Source organism: Mobula hypostoma (genome assembly GCF_963921235.1).
Source record: "Mobula hypostoma chromosome 8 unlocalized genomic scaffold, sMobHyp1.1 SUPER_8_unloc_1, whole genome shotgun sequence".
NCBI lineage: Eukaryota > Metazoa > Chordata > Chondrichthyes > Myliobatiformes > Myliobatidae > Mobula > Mobula hypostoma.
Window position 1 is genome coordinate 1,080,966 of NW_026948120.1, and position 21,613 is coordinate 1,102,578.

General features: G+C 55.6%; 1 protein-coding gene across 1 annotated transcript in view; it reads right to left on the minus strand.

Moving 5' to 3' along the window:
* Nucleotides 1-9,909, minus strand: part of LOC134341148 (IgGFc-binding protein) — a 135,340-nt gene extending 125,431 nt beyond the window's left edge. The window contains exon 1 of the mRNA XM_063038932.1: nt 9,808-9,909. The gene's annotated coding sequence lies outside the window, so the exon portion shown is untranslated. The remainder of the gene's footprint in view (nt 1-9,807) is intronic.
* Nucleotides 9,910-21,613: the final 11,704 nt, after the last annotated feature.

The following is a 21,613-nucleotide window of genomic DNA, read 5'->3' on the forward strand; positions in this document are numbered from 1 at the left end:
TAGAGGACGGGGTAGGAAGAGTGGAGGGCGGGGTAGGGAGAGGGGATAGTAGAGGACGGGGTTGGGAGAGTGGAGAGTGGAAGACCGGGTAGGGAGAGGGGAGAGTGGAGGGCGGGTTATGGAGTGCGGAGAGTAGAGGACGGGGTAGGGAGAGGGGAGTGTAGAGGGCGGGTTAAGGAGAAGGGAGAGTCGAGGACGGGGTAGGGAGAGGGGAGAGTAGAGGACGGGTTAGGGAGAGGGGAGAGTAGAGGACCGGGTAGGGAGAGTAGAGGACGGGTTAGGGAGAGGGGAGAGTAGAGGACGGGGTAGGGAGATGGGAGAATAGAGGACGGGGTAGAGTGAGGGGAGAGTAGAGGACGGGTTTGGGAGAGGGGAGAGTAGAGGACGGGGTAGGGAGAGGGGAGAGTAGAGGACGGGGTAGGGAGAGGGGAGAGTAGAGGACGGGGTACGGAGATGGGAGAATAGAGGACGGGGTAGAGTGAGGGGAGAGTAGAGGACGGGGTAGGGAGAGGGGAGAGTAGAGGACGGGGTAGGGAGAGGAGCGACTAGAGGACGGGGTAGGGAGAGGGGAAGTAGTGGACGGGGTAGGTAGAGGGGAGAGTAGAGGACGGGGTAGGGAGAGGGAAGAGTAGAGGACGGGGTAGGGAGAGTGCAGAATAGAGGACGGGTTAGGAAGAGGGCAGAGTAGAGGACGGGTTAGGGAGAGGGGAGAGTAGAGGACGGGGTAGGGAGAGGGGAGAGTAGAGGACGGGGTAGGGAGAGGGGAGAGTGGAGGACGGGGTAGGGAGAGGGGAGAGTAGAGGACGGGGTAGGGAGAGGGGAGAGTAGAGGACGGGGTAGGGAGAGGGGAGAGTAGAGGACGGGGTTGGGAGAGGGGAGAGTAGAGGACGGGGTAGGGAGAGGGGAGAGTAGAGGACGGGGTAGGGAGAGGGGAGAGTAGAGGACGGGGTAGGGAGAGGGGAGAGTAGAGGACGGGGTAGGGAGAGGGGAGAGTAGAGGACGGGGTAGGGAGAGGGGAGAGTAGAGGACGGGGTAGGGAGAGGGGAGAGTAGAGGACGGGGTAGGGAGAGGGAGAGTGGAGGACGGGGTAGGGAGAGGGGAGAGTAGAGGACGGGGTAGGGAGAGGGGAGAGTAGAGGACGGGGTAGGGAGAGGGGAGAGTAGAGGACGGGTTAGGGAGAGGGGAGAGTAGAGGACGGGGTAGGGAGATGGGAGAGTAGAGGACGGGTTAGGGAGAGGGGAGAGTAGAGGACGGGGTAGGGAGAGGGGAGAGTAGAGGACGGGGTAGGGAGAGGGGAGAGTAGAGGACGGGGATAGGGAGAGGGGAGAGTGGAAGACGGGGTACGGAGATGGGAGAGTAGAGGACGGGTTAGGGAGAGGGGAGAGTAGAGGACGGGGTAGGGAGAGGGGAGAGTAGAGGACGGGGTAGGGAGAGGGGAGAGTAGTAGACGGGGTAGGTAGAGGGGAGAGTAGGGGACGAGGTAGGGAGAGGGCAGAGTAGAGGACGGGGTAGGGAGAGTGCAGAATAGAGGACGGGTCAGGAAGAGGGGAGTGTAGAGGACGGGTTAGGGAGATAGGAGAGTAGAGGACGGGGTAGGGAGAGGGGGGAGTAGAGGACAGGGTTGGGACAGGGGAGAGTGGAGGGCGGGTTAAGGAGAGGGGAGAGTGGAGGACGGGGTTGGGAGAGTGGAGAGTGGAAGACGGGGTAGGGAGAGGGGAGAGTGGAGGGCGGGTTAAGGAGAGGGGAGAGTAGAGGACGGGGTTGGGAGAGTGGAGAGTGGAAGACGGTGTAGGGAGAGGGGAGAGTAGAGGACGGGGTAGGGAGAGGGGAGAGTAGAGGACGGGGTAGGGAGAGGGGAGAGTAGAGGACGGGGTAGGGAGAGGGGAGAGTAGAGGACGGGGTAGGGAGAGGGGAGAGTAGAGGACGGGGTAGGGAGAGGGGAGAGTAGAGGACGGGTTAGGGAGAGGGGAGAGTAGAGGACGGGGTAGGGAGAGGGAGAGTAGAGGACGGGGTAGGGAGAGGGAGAGTAGAGGACGGGGTAGGGAGAGGGGAGAGTAGAGGACGGGTTAGGGAGAGGGGAGAGTAGAGGACGGGGTAGGGAGAGGGGAGAGTAGAGGACGGGTTAGGGAGAGGGGAGAGTAGAGGACGGGTTAGGGAGAGGGGAGAGTAGAGGACGGGGTAGGGAGAGGGGAGAGTGGAGGACGGGGTAGGGAGAGGGGAGAGTAGAGGACGGGGTAGGGAGAGGGGAGAGTAGAGGACGGGGTAGGGAGAGGGAGAGTAGAGGACGGGGTAGGGAGAGGGGAGAGTAGAGGACGGGGTAGGGAGAGGGGAGAGTAGAGGACGGCGTAGGGAGAGGGGAGAGTAGAGGACGGGGTAGGGAGAGGGGAGAGTAGAGGACGGGTTAGGGAGAGGGGAGAGTAGAGGACCGGGTAGGGAGAGTAGAGGACGGGTTAGGGAGAGGGGAGAGTGGAAGACGGGGTACGGAGATGGGAGAATAGAGGACGGGGTAGAGTGAGGGGAGAGTAGAGGACGGGTTTGGGAGAGGGGAGAGTAGAGGACGGGGTAGGGAGAGGAGAGACTAGAGGACGGGGTAGGGAGAGGGGAGAGTAGTAGACGGGGTAGGTAGAGGGGAGAGTAGGGGACGAGGTAGGGAGAGGGCAGAGTAGAGGACGGGGTAGGGAGAGTGCAGAATAGAGGACGGGTTAGGAAGAGGGGAGAGTAGAGGACGGGTTAGGGAGATAGGAGAGTAGAGGACGGGGTAGGGAGAGGGGAGAGTAGAGGACGGGGTTGGGAGAGTGGAGAGTGGAAGACGGGGTAGGGAGAGGGGAGAGTGGAGGGCGGGTTAAGGAGAGGGGAGAGTAGAGGACGGGGTTGGGAGAGTGGAGAGTGGAAGACGGTGTAGGGAGAGGGGAGAGTGGAGGGCGGGTTAAGGAGAGGGGAGAGTAGAGGACGGGGTAGGGAGAGGGGAGTGTAGAGGGCGGGTTAGGGAGAGGGGAGAGTAGAGGACGGGGTAGGGAGAGGGAAGAGTAGAGGACGGTGTAGGGAGAGGGGAGAGTAGAGGACGGGGTAGGGAGAGGGGAGAGTAGAGGACGGGGTAGGGAGAGGGGAGAGTAGAGGACGGTGTTGGGAGAGTGGAGAGTGGAAGACCGGGTAGGGAGAGGGGAGAGTGGAGGGCGGGTTAAGGAGAGGGGAGAGTAGAGGACGGGGTAGGGAGAGGGGAGTCTAGAGGGCGGGTTAGGGAGAGGGGAGAGTAGAGGACGGGGTAGGGAGAGGGAAGAGTAGAAGACGGGGTAGGGAGAGGGGAGAGTAGAGGACGGGTTAGTGAGATGGGAGAGTGGAAGACAGGGTACGGAGATGGGAGAATAGAGGACGAGGTAGAGTGAGGGGAGAGTAGAGGACGGGTTTGGGAGAGGGGAGAGTAGAGGACGGGGTAGGGAGAGGGGAAAGTAGTAGACGGGGTAGGTAGAGGGGAGAGTAGGGGACGAGGTAGGGAGAGGGCAGAGTAGAGGACGGGGTAGGGAGAGTGCAGAATAGAGGACGGGTCAGGAAGAGGGGAGAGTAGAGGACGGGTTAGGGAGAGGGGAGAGTAGAGGACGGGGTAGGGAGAGGGGGGAGTAGAGGACAGGGTTGGGACAGGGGAGAGTGGAGGGCGGGTTAAGGAGAGGGGAGAGTGGAGGACGGGGTTGGGAGAGTGGAGAGTGGAAGACGGGGTAGGGAGAGGGGAGAGTGGAGGGCGGGTTATGGAGAGGGGAGAGTAGAGGACGGGGTAGGGAGAGGGGAGAGTGGAGGACGGGGTAGGGAGAGGGGAGAGTAGAGGACGGGTTAGGGAGAGGGGAGAGTAGAGGACGGGGTAGGGAGAGGGGAGAGTAGAGGACGGGGTAGGGAGAGGGGAGAGTAGAGGACGGGTTAGGGAGAGGGGAGAGTGGAGGACGGGGTAGGGAGAGTGCAGAATAGAGGACGGGTTAGGAAGAGGGGAGTGTAGAGGACGGGTTAGGGAGATAGGAGAGTAGAGGACGGGGTAGGGAGAGGGGAGAGTAGAGGACGGGTTAGGGAGATAGGAGAGTAGAGGACGGGGTAGGGAGAGGGGGGAGTAGAGGACAGGGTTGGGTGAGGAGAGAGTGGTGGGCGGGTTAAGGAGAGGGGAGAGTGGAGGACGGGGTTGGGAGAGTGGAGAGTGGAAGACGGTGTAGGGAGAGGGGAGTGTAGAGGGCGGATTAGGGAGGGGGAGAGTAGAGGACGGGGTAGCGAGAGGGGAGAGTGGAGGACGGGGTAGGGAGAGGGAAGAGTAGAGGACGGCGTAGGGAGAGGGGAGAGTAGAGGACGGGGTAGGGAGAGGGGAAAGTAGTAGACGGGGTAGGTAGAGGGGAGAGTAGGGGACGAGGTAGGGAGAGGGCAGAGTGGAGGACGGGGTAGGGAGAGTGCAGAATAGAGGACGGGTTAGGAAGAGGGGAGTGTAGAGGACGGGTTAGGGAGATAGGAGAGTAGAGGACGGGGTAGGGAGAGGGGAGAGTAGAGGACGGGTTAGGGAGATAGGAGAGTAGAGGACGGGGTAGGGAGAGGGGGGAGTAGAGGACAGGGTTGGGAGAGGGGAGAGTGGAGGGCGGGTTAAGGAGAGGGGAGAGTGGAGGACGGGGTTGGGAGAGTGGAGAGTGGAAGACGGGGTAGGGAGAGGGGAGAGTGGAGGGCGGGTTAAGGAGAGGGGAGAGTAGAGGACGGGGTTGGGAGAGTGGAGAGTGGAAGACGGTGTAGGGAGAGGGGAGTGTAGAGGGCGGATTGGGGGGGGGAGAGTAGAGGACGGGGTAGCGAGAGGGGAGAGTGGAGGACGGGGTAGGGAGAGGGAAGAGTAGAGGACGGCGTAGGGAGAGGGGAGAGCAGAGGACGGGGTTGGGAGAGGGGAGAGTGGAAGACGAGGTAGTGAGAGGGGAGAGTAGAGGGCGGGTTAAGGAGAGGGGAGAGTAGAGGACGGGGTTGGGAGAGTGGAGAGTGGAAGACGGGGTAGGGAGAGGGGAGAGTGGAGGGCGGGTTAAGGAGAGGGGAGAGTAGAGGACGGGGTAGGGAGAGGGGAGTGTAGAGGGCGGGTTAGGGAGAGGGGAGAGTAGAGGACGGGGTAGGGAGAGGGAAGAGTAGAGGACGGTGTAGGGAGAGGGGAGAGTAGAGGACGGGGTAGGAAGAGTGGAGGGCGGTGTAGGGAGAGGGGAGAGTAGAGGACGGTGTTGGGAGAGTGGAGAGTGGAAGACCATGTAGGGAGAGGGGAGAGTGGAGGGCGGGTTATGGAGAGGGGAGAGTAGAGGACGGGGTAGGGAGAGGGGAGTGTAGAGTGCGGGTTAAGGAGAAGGGAGAGTCGAGGACGGGGTAGGGAGAGGGGAGAGTAGAGGACGGGTTAGGGAGAGGGGAGAGTAGAGGACCGGGTAGGGAGAGTAGAGGACGGCTTAGGGAGAGGGGAGAGTGGAAGACGGGGTACGGAGATGGGAGAATAGAGGACGGGGTAGAGTGAGGGGAGAGTAGAGGACGGGTTTGGGAGAGGGGAGAGTAGAGGACGGGGTAGGGAGAGGAGAGACTAGAGGACGGGGTAGGGAGAGGGGAAAGTAGTAGACGGGGTAGGTAGAGGGGAGAGTAGGGGACGAGGTAGGGAGAGGGCAGAGTAGAGGACGGGGTAGGGAGAGTGCAGAATAGAGGACGGGTTAGGAAGACGGGAGAGTAGAGGACGGGTTAGGGAGATAGGAGAGTAGAGGACGGGGTAGGGAGAGGGGAGAGTAGAGGACGGGGTTGGGAGAGTGGAGAGTGGAAGACGGGGTAGGGAGAGGGGAGAGTGGAGGGCGGGTTAAGGAGAGGGGAGAGTAGAGGACGGGGTTGGGAGAGTGGAGAGTGGAAGACGGGGTAGGGAGAGGGGAGAGTGGAGGGCGGGTTAAGGAGAGGGGAGAGTAGAGGACGGGGTAGGGAGAGGGGAGTCTAGAGGGCGGGTTAGGGAGAGGGGAGAGTAGAGGACGGGGTAGGGAGAGGGAAGAGTAGAAGACGGGGTAGGGAGAGGGGAGAGTAGAGGACGGGTTAGTGAGAGGGGAGAGTAGAGGACGAGGTTGGGAGAGTGGAGAGTGGAAGACGGGGTAGGGAGAGGGGAGAATAGAGGACGAGGTAGAGTGAGGGGAGAGTAGAGGACGGGTTTTCGGAGAGGGGAGAGTAGAGGACGGGGTAGGGAGAGGGGAAAGTAGTAGACGGGGTAGGTAGAGGGGAGAGTAGGGGACGAGGTATGGAGAGGGCAGAGTAGAGGACGGGGTAGGGAGAGTGCAGAATAGAGGACGGGGTAGGGAGAGGGGAGAATAGAGGACGAGGTTGGGAGAGTGGAGAGTGGAAGACGGGGTAGGGAGAGGGGAGAGTGGAGGGCGGGTTAAGGAGAGGGGAGAGTAGAGGACGGGGTTGGGAGAGTGGAGAGTGGAAGACGGTGTAGGGAGAGGGGAGTGTAGAGGGCGGATTAGGGAGGGGGAGAGTAGAGGACAGGGTAGCGAGAGGGGAGAGCGGAGGACGGGGTAGGGAAAGGGGAGAGCAGAGGACGGGGTTGGGAGAGGGGAGAGTGGAAGACGCGGTAGTGAGAGGGGAGAGTAGAGGGCGGGTTAAGGAGAGGGAGAGTAGAGGACGGGGTTGGGAGAGTGGAGAGTGGAAGACGGGGTAGGGAGAGGGGAGAGTGGAGGGCGGGTTAAGGAGAGGGGAGAGTAGAGGACGGTGTAGGGAGAGGGGAGTGTAGAGGGCGGGTTAGGGAGAGGGGAGAGTAGAGGACGGGGTAGGGAGAGGGAAGAGTAGAGGACGGTGTAGGGAGAGGGGAGAGTAGAGGACGGGGTAGGAAGAGTGGAGGGCGGGGTAGGGAGAGGGGAGAGTAGAGGACGGGGTTGGGAGAGTGGAGAGTGGAAGACCGGGTAGGGAGAGGGGAGAGTGGAGGGCGGTTTATGGAGAGGGGAGAGTCGAGGACGGGGTAGGGAGAGGGGAGTGTAGAGGGCGGGTTAAGGAGAAGGGAGAGTCGAGGACGGGGTAGGGAGAGGGGAGAGTAGAGGACGGGTTAGGCAGAGGGGAGAGTAGAGGACCGGGTAGGGAGAGTAGAGGACGGGTTAGGGAGAGGGGAGAGTGGAAGACGGGGTACGGAGATGGGAGAATAGAGGACGGGGTAGAGTGAGGGGAGAGTAGAGGACGGGTTTGGGAGAGGGGAGAGTAGAGGACGGGGTAGGGAGAGGAGAGACTAGAGGACGGGGTAGGGAGAGGGGAAAGTAGTAGACGTGGTAGGTAGAGGGGAGAGTAGGGGACGAGGTAGGGAGAGGGCAGAGTAGAGGACGGGGTAGGGATAGTGCAGAATAGAGGACGGGTTAGGAAGAGGGGAGAGTAGAGGACGGGTTAGGGAGATAGGAGAGTAGAGGACGGGGTAGGGAGAGGGGAGAGTAGAGGACGGGGTTGGGAGAGTGGAGAGTGGAAGACGGGGTAGGGAGAGGGGAGAGTGGAGGGCGGGTTAAGGAGAGGGGAGAGTAGAGGACGGGGTTGGGAGAGTGGAGAGTGGAAGACGGTGTAGGGAGAGGGGAGAGTGGAGGGCAGGTTAAGGAGAGGGGAGAGTAGAGGACGGGGTTGGGAGAGTGGAGAGTGGAAGACGGGGTAGGGAGAGGGGAGAGTGGAGGGCGGGTTAAGGAGAGGGGAGAGTAGAGGACGGGGTAGGGAGAGGGGAGTCTAGAGGGCGGGTTAGGGAGAGGGGAGAGTAGAGGACGGGGTAGGGAGAGGGAAGAGTAGAAGACGGGGTAGGGAGAGGGGAGAGTAGAGGACGGGTTAGTGAGATGGGAGAGTGGAAGACGGGGTACGGAGATGGGAGAATAGAGAACGAGGTAGAGTGAGGGGAGAGTAGAGGACGGGGTAGGGAGAGGGGAAAGTAGTAGACGGGGTAGGTAGAGGGGAGAGTAGGGGACGAGGTAGGGAGAGGGCAGAGTAGAGGACGGGGTAGGGAGAGTGCAGAATAGAGGACGGGTTAGGAAAAGGGGAGTGTAGAGGACGGGTTAGGGAGATAGGAGAGTAGCGGACGGGGTAGGGAGAGGGGAGAGTAGAGGACGGGGTTGGGAGAGTGGAGAGTGGAAGACGGGGTAGGGAGAGGGGAGAGTGGAGGGCGGGTTAAGGAGAGGGGAGAGTAGAGGACGGGGTTGGGAGAGTGGAGAGTGGAAGACCGTGTAGGGAGAGGGGAGAGTGGAGGGCGGGTTAAGGAGAGGGGAGAGTAGAGGACGGGGTTGGGAGAGTGGAGAGTGGAAGACGGGGTAGGGAGAGGGGAGAGTGGAGGGCGGGTTAAGGAGAGGGGAGACTAGAGGACGGGGTTGGGAGAGTGGAGAGTGGAAGACGGTGTAGGGAGAGTGGAGTGTAGAGGGCGGATTAGGGAGGGGGAGAGTAGAGGACGGGGTAGCGAGAGGGGAGAGTGGAGGACGGGGTAGGGAGAGGGAAGAGTAGAGGACGGCGTAGGGAGAGGGGAGAGTAGAGGACGGGGTAGGGAGAGGGGAAAGTAGTAGACGGGGTAGGTAGAGGGGAGAGTAGGGGACGAGGTAGGGAGAGGGCAGAGTAGAGGACGGGGTAGGGAGAGTGCAGAATAGAGGACGGGTTAGGAAGAGGGGAGTGTAGAGGACGGGTTAGGGAGATAGGAGAGTAGAGGACGGGGTAGGGAGAGGGGAGAGTAGAGGACGGGTTAGGGAGATAGGAGAGTAGAGGACGGGGTAGGGAGATGGGGGAGTAGAGGACAGGGTTGGGAGAGGGGAGAGTGGAGGGCGGGTTAAGGAGAGGGGAGAGTGGAGGACGGGGTTGGGAGAGTGGAGAGTGGAAGACGGGGTAGGGAGAGGGGAGAGTGGAGGGCGGGTTAAGGATAGGGGTGAGTAGAGGACGGGGTTGGGAGAGTGGAGAGTGGAAGACGGTGTAGGGAGAGGGGAGTGTAGAGGGCGGATTAGGGAGGGGGAGAGTAGAGGACGGGGTAGCGAGAGGGGAGAGTGGAGGACGGGGTAGGGAGAGGGAAGAGTAGAGGACGGCGTAGGGAGAGGGGAGAGCAGAGGACGGGGTTGGGAGAGGGGAGAGTGGAAGACGCGGTAGTGAGAGGGGAGAGTAGAGGGCGTGTTAAGGAGAGGGGAGAGTAGGGGACAGGGTAGGGAGAGGGGAGTGTAGAGGGCGGGTTAGGGAGAGGGGAGAGTAGAGGACGGGGTAGCGAGAGGGGAGAGTAGAGGATGGGGTTGGGAGAGGGGAGAGTGGAAGACGGGGTAGGGAGCAGGGAGAGTAGAGGACCGGGTAGGGAGAGGGGCGAGTGGAGGGCGGGTTAGGGAGAGTAGAGGACAGGGTGTGGGGCGAGGGAAGAGCAGAGGATGGTGCAGAGAGGGAGAGAATGGGGTAGGGCAGTGAGTAGAGTTCGGGGTGGGGAAGGAGGAGTGCAGATAGTGGGAGAGTACAGGATGGGTTAGATGGAGAGCTGTGGAGGGAGATGGACAGAGGAGGGGATGGTGTGGCGTGATGGGGGAAAGGAGGAAGAGTCGAGGTCGGGGTGTGAGTGCTGAGACTGGAGTGGTGGAGAGGTGGAGTGTGGAGGGATGGAGGAGCACAGAGAGCGGAGTGGAGGTAGAAAGGGAGTGTGTAAGCGAAGAGAAGAAGGAAGAACAAGAAGAGTAATAGGGATGGAGAGAGCGGGACACGAGGAGGGAGGGAATGATGAGAGCATGGTTGGGATGGACAGAGGGGAGAGCGAGGGAGAGGAGTCATGTACAGAATGGGATGCAAGGCGGGGAGAGAGCGGCGGATGGAGAGGAAGGGTATGTGGAGTCTCACAGGCTTCACCGCGGCTCCCGTTCTCAAAATCAGGTGCAGGGGAAAGGGTCGGATCGGGTAATCCCCCTGTTCCTCACCCACCCCTGCTCCAGCGCTCACCACTCGCTACCATTCCCTCGACCCCCGGGTCTCTCACCTGGTGCAGGGTTCGGGACGAATGGAGCTGCCTGGTCCGGCACCGGGTTTATAAGCGCCCGGCCCACGCCCCCTTCCCGTCCCGGTCCGAATCCCGCCACTCCCTCTGACACGCGGTATCCGGTACTCTGCACTTATCCTGCTTTTCATATTGCAGAAATTCTTCTGATTTCACAATCCCATAACAAAAGCCGAGGCAATAACAGTGACTAACACAAAGTAAATTATAGCCCCTGCGGTGCCAGCGGCCCCAGAACACCCCTGGGTGCCTGTGGACACCGTGTGTGTGTGTTCCCTCTCCACCGTTACCCAGGCGCGAACTCCCGGGTCATCTCCAGGCAAAGCGCTGCGCTGACCGTCTCCTGGATCGCGGACAGCAGAATTTGCCAGCCCCAGCAGCAGGCATACTCGGACATCCTCATCCGCACTGACCCCCTCCGTACTGAAGGTCCGAAGATGCGACCCGGAGCAGATAAGCGAATCCTCCCTCACCACCCCTCAGTCCCTCTGTCCTCTTCGCCCCACCCGGCGCTAACGCCCGTGCAGATGCGCAGCGGGGAATGTTGGGGTGGGTGGGTGTGCAGGTATAGTGGAGAATATGTTGAGCAACAGCAGCCCAACACACACAGATCCCGTTGAGCTGGTTCAAACGAGGCAGTGGGCAGATTTGGCTTATGTACACTGTGAATGACACATCCCTCCCCACGGATCTCCCGCCCAGCACTTATCCCTGTAAGCGCAAGTGCTACACCTGTCCCTACACCTCCTCTCTTGCCACCATTCAGAACCCCAAACAGTCCTTCCAGGTGAGGCAACTCTTCACTTGTGAGTCTGTTGGGATCATCTGTTGCATCCGGTGCTCCCGGTGCGGCCTCCTCTACATCGGTGAAACCCGACGCAGATTGGGGGACCGATTCGTCGAGCACCTCCGCTCCGTCCGCCACAATAGACGGGATCTCCCAGTTGCCACCCACTTCAACTCTGCATCCCATTCCCATTCAGATATGTCCATACATGGCCTCCTCTACTGCCATGATGAGGCTAAACTCAGGTTGGAGGAACAACAGCTCATATACCATCTAGGCAGTCTCCAGCCCCTTGGTATGAACATAGAATTCCCCACTTTCCGGTAATTCCCTCCCCCTCCTTTCCCCTATCCCTATTTCACTCTGCCCCCTCCACCAGCTGCCTGTCAGCTCCCTCATGGTTCCGCCTCCTACTACCCATTGTGTTTTCCCCTACTCCTTCACCTTTCCTGCCCATCACCTCCCTGCTTCCCCTCCCCCACCCCTTTATCTGTCCCCTTACTGGTTTTTCACCTGGCACCTACCAGCCTTCTCCTTCCCACCCTCCCCCCACCTTCTTTATAGGTCCTGACGAAGGGTTCCGGCCCGAACCGTTGACTGATCGTTTCCACGGATGCTGCCCGACCTGCTGAGTTCCTCCAGCGTGTTGTGAGTGTTGCTGTGACCCCAGCGTCTGCAGAGTATTTTGTACAGAGAGGGCAGAGCAGTGGACTAAGTATGTATCCTTGAGGTGCGCCAGGGCTGATGGTCCGCAAGGAGGAGATGTTATTTCCAATCCACACAGCCTGTGATCTCCTGGGAAGTCAAAGATTCAGTAGCAGACTGAGGCCATTTGGCCCATTGAATCTGCCCTGTCATTTAATCCTGGCTGATATTTTTCAACCACATTCTCTCCATAACCCTTAACCCCAGAACTAATCAAAAACAATCAGTGTCTTAAGTACATATATATTGCATTACAACCATGTTATATGTCCTTTTATGCAGTCATACAGCATGGAACAGACTCGTTGGCCTAACTCATCCATGTTGACCAAGTGAACTATTTGTATTTGTACCTTTGCCAATATTTGGTCCGTATCCCTCCAGAGCTTTCCCATCTGTGCATATGTCTTTTTAAACCTGCCTCAACCACTTTCTCCGGCAGTTTGTTCCCGCTGTACTCCATGGCCGCTTTCTCAGGTACGCTGTACACCTGCCCGTTAATGCAAATATCTACGCCGTCGATTATGTGGCAGCAACTCAATGCATAAAAAATAACCATGCAGACATGGCTAAGAGGTGCAGTTGTTGTTCAGACCAATGTGATCTGAATATTGGTGCCAGACAAGGTGGTTCGAGTGTCTCAGGGAATGCCAGTCTCCTGGGATTTTTCACACACAACAGGTTCCCAACCCGGGGTACACGGACCCCTCGGTTCACGGTGAGGCTTATCGGCCTAGAAACATCGGGAGCCCCAGTTCTGTGGACAAAAATGCCGTGTTCAGGAAAGAAGTCAGAGGAGGTACAGGAGTACTTAATCAAGTGGCCACTGAATAAATTTGGTTTTCACGCCGGTGGCCAGGTGTGCTCGAGAGCACGGCAAAACAAGTTTGCACCCCACGCACACAAGTTTGTCCCGGTGCACGTCGTTGCCATTAGAAAGCGGATCGGCTGAGGCGTTCCTGGGCCGAAACCGCGACCATTGCAAAATATGAACAGGCTGAACGGGATCAGCGTGTTTGATCCCCCGCTTTCACGCACCCGTTTAACCGGACTCGCAATCCAGTGGCCGGAGGGGATTCCAGTGAACCCAGGTGTACTCATCCCAGTGGCCTGTCCCGTCCCCTTGTTTACAAAACAACCAAACGGGCCCCGCAGACCACCAGAATTTCGCCGCCCGTGTATTCCTGCCGCGTGTACCAAGAGACGGGGAGTAACTTTTGCTTTAATAACTCAGCATTAAATTGGATTTTGTGGGGGGGTTTTTTGTTTTAATTCTGCTTCTTTGTGTAAAAATCGAATTTAATTTAGATTCTATTCTTCTGAATGCTGCTTATCTGCTGCTGTGTGCCTGCGATGCTGCTGAAAGCGAGTTTTCACCGCACCTGTACACACGCGGACTTGTGCGTCCGGCCGGAGACTCGGCCTGGACTTTAGAGTTGACGCGCCACCCAGACAGATCATTCCATACAGAAATACATCGCGGTGGGACAAAGGGAAAACAGAAGGCAGAAGAAAGTGCTATCGGTAGTCACGAAGAAAATGCAGTACGGTTAGACCATGAGGAACTGTACAAAGACCACAACGGCAGATCATAAGGTCAAAGGTTCGTTTATTTTTCGCACAAGGAAGCATTCAAATACTGTAGTCTCATAGAATTTGTCCTTCAACCCAGTGGTACCGGCTTTCAGACTCTTGTATCTTCTGCCCGATTGTGAGGGGGGTGGGGGAACAGAGAGAAGGTCTGGGGTAGATGGGGTCTTTGATAATGTTAGCTGCTTTGAAGAGGCTGTGATAAGTGCAGACAGAATCTATGAAGGTGAGGCTGGTTTCCGTGATGCGCAGAGCTGTGTCCACAACTCAGCAGTTTGTCCAGGTCACAGACAGACCGTGGCCGTACCAAGCCTTGTCACATCCAGAGAGTAGCCGCCTGCCTCTCGGTATCATCTGGATACCCGCCTCTTACCATCCACCGTTCAGTTCTATTGCAGGTCAGTGCGTCACCTATCTTCATATCTTCCCCCCTCTCCCTCCCTGGCACTTTGTCTCTCATCCAATTTTCCACTTCTCCTCTCTCTGGCCCTCTCCCTCTCTCTCTGACCCTCACCCTCTCTCTGACCCTCCCCCTCTCTCTGACCCTCTCCCTCTCTCTCTGACCCTCTCTCTGGTCCTCTCCCTCTCTCTCTGACCCTCTCCCTCTCTCTCCGACCCTCACCCTCTCTCCGACCCTCTCCCTCTCTCTGACCCTCTCCCTTTCTGACCCTCTCTCCGACCCTCACCCTCTCTCCGACCCTCTCCCTTTCTCTTTGACCCTCTCTCCCTCTCTCCGACCCCCTCTCTCTCTGACCCTCTCTCCCTCTCTCTGACCCTCTCCCTCTCTCTCTGACCCTCCCTCCCTCTCTCTCTGACTCTCTCTCTCTCTCTCTCCGACCCTCACCCTCTCTCCGACCCTCTCCCTCTCTCTTTGACCCTCTCTCCCTCTCTCCGACCCCCTCTCTCTCTGACCCTCTCTCCCTCTCTCCGACCCTCTCCCTCTCTCTCTGACCCTCCCTCCCTCTCTCTCTGACCCTCTCTCTCTCCGACCCTCTCCCTCTCTCTCTGACCCTCTCTCCAACCCTCTCTCTGACCCTCTCCCTGACCCTCTCCCTCTCTCTGACCCTCTCCCTCTCTCTCCGACCCTCTCCCTCTCTCCGACCCCCTCTCTCTCTGACCCTCTCTCCCTCTCTCCGACCCTCTCCCTCTCTCTCTGACCCTCCCTCCCTCTCTCTCTGACCCTCTCTCTCTCCGACCCTCTCCCTCTCCGACCCTCTCCCTCTCTCTCTGACCCTCTCTCCAACCCTCTCTCTGACCCTCTCCCTGACCCTCTCCCTCTCTCTCCGACCCTCTCCCTCTCTCCAACCCTCTCCCTCTCTCTGAGCCTCTCCCTCTCTCTGACCCTCTCCCTCTCTCCTACCCTCTCTCCGACCCTCTCTCTGACCCTCTCCCTCTCCCTCTCTCTCTTTTCTTCCAGACCCCGTATCTCTCCCCTCCCCTTCTATTTCCCTTACTTTCTCTCTTCCCCCACTCTCTACCCTCAGTTAATCTCTTCACTCTTCTTCCCTCCCTCTCCCTCACTCTTTCCTTGTCACCCTATTTTTCTCTCTCTCTTTTTCTGCAATGTCCCCCTCTCCCCTCTCTTCCTCCCTCCCTCTCTCACCCTTTTCTCCACCTTCTATCTCTCCCTCTCCCCTCCCTTTCTCCTTCTTTTCCCCTCCCTCTATTTTCCTTCCCCTCTATTCCTCCTCTCCTTTCTCTTCCTACATTTCATTCTCTCTTCCCCCATTCCTGCCCTCTCATCCCTCACCCTCTCACTCTCCCCAACCTCCCCTCCCTCTCTCTCTCTCTCTCTCTCTCTCTATCTCTCCCGCTCTGGTTTTCTCTCTACCCCTCACTCTCTTTCCCCCTCCTCTCTCTCCCTCTCTCTTTTCACTGATCAACAACCTTTAATCTCCCTCCAAATCTCTTGTAAATCACTGCATAACATTCATGCTAAATAAATTGTGTGAATACGAATTTTACACCTATCTACCTTTCAGACAGAGCAATCCTGGGCAGCGTGTTTATTCTTAATAGTTACCTTGTCATCGTGGTTTCTGCCCCCTTCCTTTCCAGTGCTGATAAAGGGTTGTGGCCCAAACTGCTGGCTGTTTGTTCCCCTCAATAGATGCTGCATAACTTGGTGAGTTCCCTCAGCATTCTGTGTGTGAATCTCTCGCACTGTTGGGTCGATTCCAGTGTTATAACAAAGTGAAACAGGTAATTCTGGTCCACAGTCAGTAACAGGGTTGTGATCTTCCTTGTGGCTTATCTCATCAGTTCAGCCAGTTCTTGGTACCTGGTGCATTGAATCCAAGTTTAAGTCAAATCAATGGAATTTGCTCTGCCTGTGGCCACAAGAAATTGCAGAGCAACACAGAAACCAGCCTCCCCTCCATGGACTCCGTGTCCTCACTCTCGCTGTCTCGGTGAAGCAGCCAGCATAACCAAAGACCCCACCCATTCCGGACGTTCTCTCTTCTCCCCTCTCCCACTGAGCAGTAGATACAAAAACCTGAAGCATATCCCGGCAGGCTCAATGAGAGTTTCTACCCTGCTATTATCAGACTATCGGATGGTCCCCTGGAATGACAAGATGGGCTCTTGGCCTCACAATCCATCTCGTTATGATCTTGCACTTTATTGTCCGCCTGAACTGCACGTTCTCTGTGGCTGTTACACTTTATTCTGCATCTTATTATCGTTTTCCCTCTGTACTCATTGCACCGGATACAAGGCAAACTTTTCACTGGATCTCGGTAAGTGTGACAATGATAAACCAACTCCAACTCCAGTTTATTGTCCTGTGAATGGGTGTGATGAGGTAAGGGTACAATGAAAAACTCATCACAGGCATGCAAGTTTATATCAATAGTTTATTCAGAAACTGTAATTTCAGCTTCAGATTTCCGAATAGTCCATGATTCCACAAACACGACCTTGTTATTCCTGTTTTACACTATTTATTTACTTTGTGACATAGTTTTGTGTGTCGAAACTAATATATTTTTTTAAATTGTAATGTCTTGTAGCAAGTGTCATGGCAAATGGAGCTGGGCCGTGCACATCTAAGCTCACGTCTTTCTCCAGACCCGCAGCTGAGAACTGCTTAACAAGCTGCATCACTGCATGGTACGGAAACTGCACTCCGGCAGACAGGGAGTCAAAACCCAACACATCACCGGAACCAGCCTGCCCACCATCAGCGACTGCGCCAGAGTATGGCTAGTAACATCGTGAAGGATCCCACCCACCCTGCGTATGGACTGTTTGTCCCACTCCCATCAGGGAGGAGGCTCTGTAGCACCCACGCCTGGACCACCAGAGTCAACAGCAGTTTCCTTCCCCAAGCACTAGGGCTGATCAACACCTCCACCCACGAAACCACCCGTCCACACCCACCCCCCAACCACCACTCCTTGATCAGTTCGTGTCAGTCACCTTATGTATAGACACAGTGTCTAGTGTCACTTTATGGACATACAATTAATCTGTGTATATAAGCTGTGTTGGCGCTTGGCCAAGTGGTTAAGGCATCAGTCTAGTGATTTGAAGGTCGCTAGTTCGAGCCTTGGCTGAGGCAGCGCGTGTACCCTTAACCACACATTGCCACACTTAACCACTTAACCACACATTGCTCTGCAACAACACCGGTGCCAATCTGTATCAGCCTTAGTGCCCTTCCCTTGGACAACATCGGTGGTGTGGAGAGGGGAGATGCAGCATGGGCAACTGCCGGTCTTCCATACAACCTTGACCAGGGCGTAAATCCATGGTCTCATGATCCCACGGATGCCTATATAAGCTATCTTATGTATTTATATTTATTGAGTTTTATTATTACTGTGTTCCTTATCTTTTGTGCTTCTTCTTGTACTGCATCGGATCTGGAGTAACAATTACTTTGTTCTCCTTTACACATGTGTAGAGGGAATGTCATTAAACAATCTGGATGAAGTCGGTGATAATAAGCCTCAGAATCAGATTTAAGACAGTGCAGAAGCACAATCAGTGACACCTCCACGCCAGTGGAAGAGCTGGTCCTAGCATTGCTCTACTGAGACAGTGATTAGGATTACGCCGATTCACTAACCGAACGGTTGAAGAGAAGTCACTGTTCCTGAACCTGGTGGTGTGGGACTTCAGGCTTCTGAACCTCCGAGGAGATGGCTGAACCTGGATGGCGGGTAGCTGGGCTGGCGAGAAAGCAGAGATGCATCATATCCTTGACACTACTGTCTAAAGGGGTTTCCAGGTGAAGCAACTCTTCACCTGCAAGTCATTCGGGGTCATCTACTGTACCTGGTGCTCCCAGTGCAGCCCCCTCCGCATCAGCGACATCCAATGCAGTTCGGGGACAGTTTCTTTGAGCACCTTTGCTCTATCCACCACAAAAGGCAGGATCTCCCAGTGGCCACCAATTTTGATTTGAACTTCCAATTCTCACATAAACATGCCTGTCCATGGCCTTCCCTACTGCCGTAATGAGGCCACACTCAGGTTGGAGAATCAACACATCATATTCTGTCTGGGTAGCATCCAATCTCACGGCATGAAAATCAACCTATCTAACTTCTCCTCCTCTCTCCTTCTCTCTTTATCATTCCAATTTCTGGTTATACTCTCGCCCTTTCTGTCCTCACCGGCCCAGCACTTCCCTCTGTTGCCTCTCCTCCTTCTCTTTCTTACACGGTCCACTCTCCTCTCCAATCAGATTCTTTCTTCTTCAGCCCTTTGCCTCTTCCGCCTATCACCTTCCAACTTCCTTCTTCATCCTACCCTTTCGCCACCCACCTACCTTTCCCCTCACCTGCTCTCACCTATCACCTGCCAACTTGTACTTCTCTCCCTCCCCTCAATCTCTTACTCTGGCCTCTGCCCCCTTGTTTTCCAGTCCTGATGAAGTATGGAGGAGGAGAAGATGGCGGCACGACGCAGCTCGCAGCAGCCACTCCGGTGAATGATATCTGTTATCTGTCAAGTAGGGTGCCATGCACAATCCTGATTTGATGGAGGCAGACATGAGAGCACGGAGGAACATCTGGTGAAACTTCTGAAATGCCTGCCACTGTGTGATCCAAAATCTCCGGAGGGGAAGGCCCCGAATCCTCGGCTTTGCCTGTTGTTTGGCGGCCAAGGCCGGGTTCGAAGCGCTCGGCAGAGATGGTGCTCGGTGCTTGGTGTCGGAGGGCTGATCGGAGGCTCAAAGTTTTCAGACGGACTCGGAGTCAGACTTTGGTCAGGTGCTTCCAGGATGCTGCATCGGCAAGTTTGCGCCACTGGAAGCTCATAGCAGGGAGAGTTTCTTCCTTCTACCATCTGCATGAAATGTTGGGGCTATCAGGACATTGAGATTTTTTTTTACAGTGCCCATGGTCTGCTCTTATCAAATTATGGTATTGTTTTGCACCGTTGTAACTATATGTTATAATTATGTGGTTTTTGTCAGTTTTAGTCTTGGTCTGTCTTGTATTTCTGTGATACCATACCAGAGGAACATTGTATCATTTTTTAATGCATGCATTTCTAAATGACAATAAACAAGGACTGAGTGTCCTCATAATCTAATCTAATCTTGGTCTGTGACGTCAACTATTTGTTCTCCTCCATAAATGCTGTCAGACTGGCTGAGTTCCTCCAGCGTTTTGTGCGTGTTGAATCAGTTCCATATCTGTGCTCAGTCCTTGGCACTGATTGCAAACAGTAATTATCAATCAGCTGTCCCCACCCTAAATAAAAATCCTTTTGACAACTCTGGAAAACTTCGGAGGTTCTTTCCTATTGTTACTAACAAAGGTAAATAGATTGGTAGAATACGTCATAGTACAAGTCATTGGATGCCAACTCTGCACGATGAGACCAGCATTTATAGAACATAGAACATAGAACAGTACTGTATTGAGCAGTGGTGCCCTGGGGAAGAGGCTCTGGCTATCCACTCTATCTATTCCTCTTAATATCTTGTACACCTCTATCATGTCTCCTCTCATCCTCCTTCTCTCCAAAGAGTAAAGCCCTAAATCTCTGATCATAATGCCATACTCTCTAAACCAGGCAGCATCCTGGTAAATCTCCTCTGTACCCTTTCCAATGCTTCCACATCCTTCCTATAGTGAGGCGACCAGAACTGGACACAGTACTCCAAGTGTGGTCTAACCAGAGTTTTATAGAGCTGCATCATTACATCGCGACTCTTAAACTCTATCCCTCGACTTATGAAAACTAACACCCCATAAGCTTTAACTACCCTATCCACCTGTGAGGCAACTTTCAGGGATCTGTGGACATGTACCCCCAGATCCCTCTGCTCCTCCACCCTACCAAGTATCCTGTCATTTACTTTGTACTCTGCCTTGGAGTTTGTGCTTCCAAAGTGTACCACCTCACACTTCTCCAGGTTGAACTCCATCTGCCACTTCTTTATTGCCCAACCCTGTCTGCACCCCTCCTAGGAGAGGAGGCGAGGGTGTTGAGGGCCAGCCCCCTCGAACCACCGCAGTCTGCGTGGGGAAGGTGCTCACCTGTGTTGGGTGGAAGGAGTCCTGGAGTTCAGACCTTGCGACAGTGAAGGAAGAGCTGATAGATTTCTGAGTTGGAGGGGTGATTAACCTGTGAGTGGTGGTGTTCGGCTGTGTTGTCTTTCCCCCTGATGCCCTCGCACTTCTGAGTGAGGAGAGGGGCGGGAATTCAGGAGGGGGTAGGTGGCATAGCCCGGGCGAGTAATCGCAGTGCGTTTGGTAGACAGAGCACACTGCAGCCACTGTGTGCCAGTGGTGGAGGGAGGGGGCTAGTTAGGGGGAGCTCTGTCCTTGACGGTGTTAACCTTCTCAGGAGTTGTTGGAGCCCCACTCACCCTGGCAGGTAGGGAATGTCGCAGCCTCCTGACTGGAGCCTTGTAGATATGCAGAAGGCCATCGAGTGCGTGGACTAACTCCACGCAGGCAAGTAGAGAGTGCCCTGTCTTACTCCTAACCTGTAGATTGGGGACAGGTAATGTGACGGATATGGAGTGCATAGACTAACTCAACACAGGCAGGTAGGGAGTGTCCCATCACACTCCTGACCTGCTGGCGGGGGAATGGCCTTGAGGTGTCAGGAGGTGAGTCACTCTCCTCGGGACTGCCAGCCTCTGGCCTGCTCCTATATCTTTGGTGTTTCTGTGTCTGGTCTGGGTGACTTCCTAGTCAGTGGTGTCTCCCAGAATGTTGATGGTGGCGGACTGGGTAATGGAAACACCATTGAATATCACGGGGAGATGATTAGACCCTCCTCTGTCGGAGAAGGTCGCTGTCCATCATTTCTCCATTGATCAGCCCCTGTGTGGACATTTGCTGGGTTTCGCTACGTGCAGAAATGGGCTGCCTCATTGGCTGAGGAGCAGTGAAAGGGATTGAAGCTGGTGCAATGAACAGTAAAGATAGTAGTCTGAGAGGAGAGCTGCTATCAGTCACCGATCTTGGTAAAGAAATCTAGAACCTGCCCATGACTTAGAGAAGGACCTGGCTTGCAGCCATTTCAGAGTGGGAATGGATTTTCCTTTAGGGTGTCGACTGCTTATTGATGGTACTTGTTTGCAGCCTGTGTCAGAGACTGGACAGGGATCTGAAACTTGTCCCAACAACAGTGCCCGGAGGATGTCGCATTCTCACTTCTCACAGCTCCCATTGGGCAAGAGGTACGGAAACCCAAGTTCCTCTGACATTTTGTGTGTGTTGCTCGGAAGTTCCTACACCACCAGGTTCAGGGTGAGCGTCTTCCTTTCGACCACTTGGTTCTTGAACCAGCCAGCACAACCTTAATCATAGCAACACCAGGAGAACCTCTTGCACTACTGCAGACTTGTCTCTGATTGTGGTTTTGCATTAATACCCTGTTCTGCACTTTGTATAATTCATATATAATTTAGGTTCTGGGTGTTGTCTGTACCTTTGTGTTTATAATGGTGGTGGAATTGTATCTATGCTTCATCATACTTGTACACAGGACAATAATTCTATTCACAAACAGATTCAATCCACCGGGATTGATAAAAAAATATCTGAGTTAACCTTTTTGCCAAGGGCTACAGTTCCAGGGAAGGTCTATTTGGTGATAATGAAGGTCTGTGCATTCACTCGATCTCTGCCCCTCATGATTTTATGCACCTCTAAAAAAATCTTCCCTCAGTCTTCTGAGGCATTAAGTCCCAATCTACTCAACCTCTCTACATATCTCAGACTCTCAATTCCTGGCAACATCCTTGAAGATCTCCTCGCCACTCTTTCCGTCTTAGTTTGAACAAAAGTGAACACAATACTCCAAATGCAGCCTCACTGACGTCTTGTACAACTGCAACATGCTCAGTGCCCTGACTGATGAAGGCCAGCGTGCCAAGCACTTTCTTCACCACCCCGTCCACTTACAGGGAACCCTGAAGAAGCTATCTACAACACTACCCAAGCCTCATCTGTTCACTGTGAGAAAGCTCGTTTGTCTTCCTAAAATACGACACCTTGTACTTATCTGAATTAAACTCCACTCACTATTCATCATCTGACCATGATCACCTTGTAGCTCCCCATAACCAACTTCACTGTCAATGACATCAC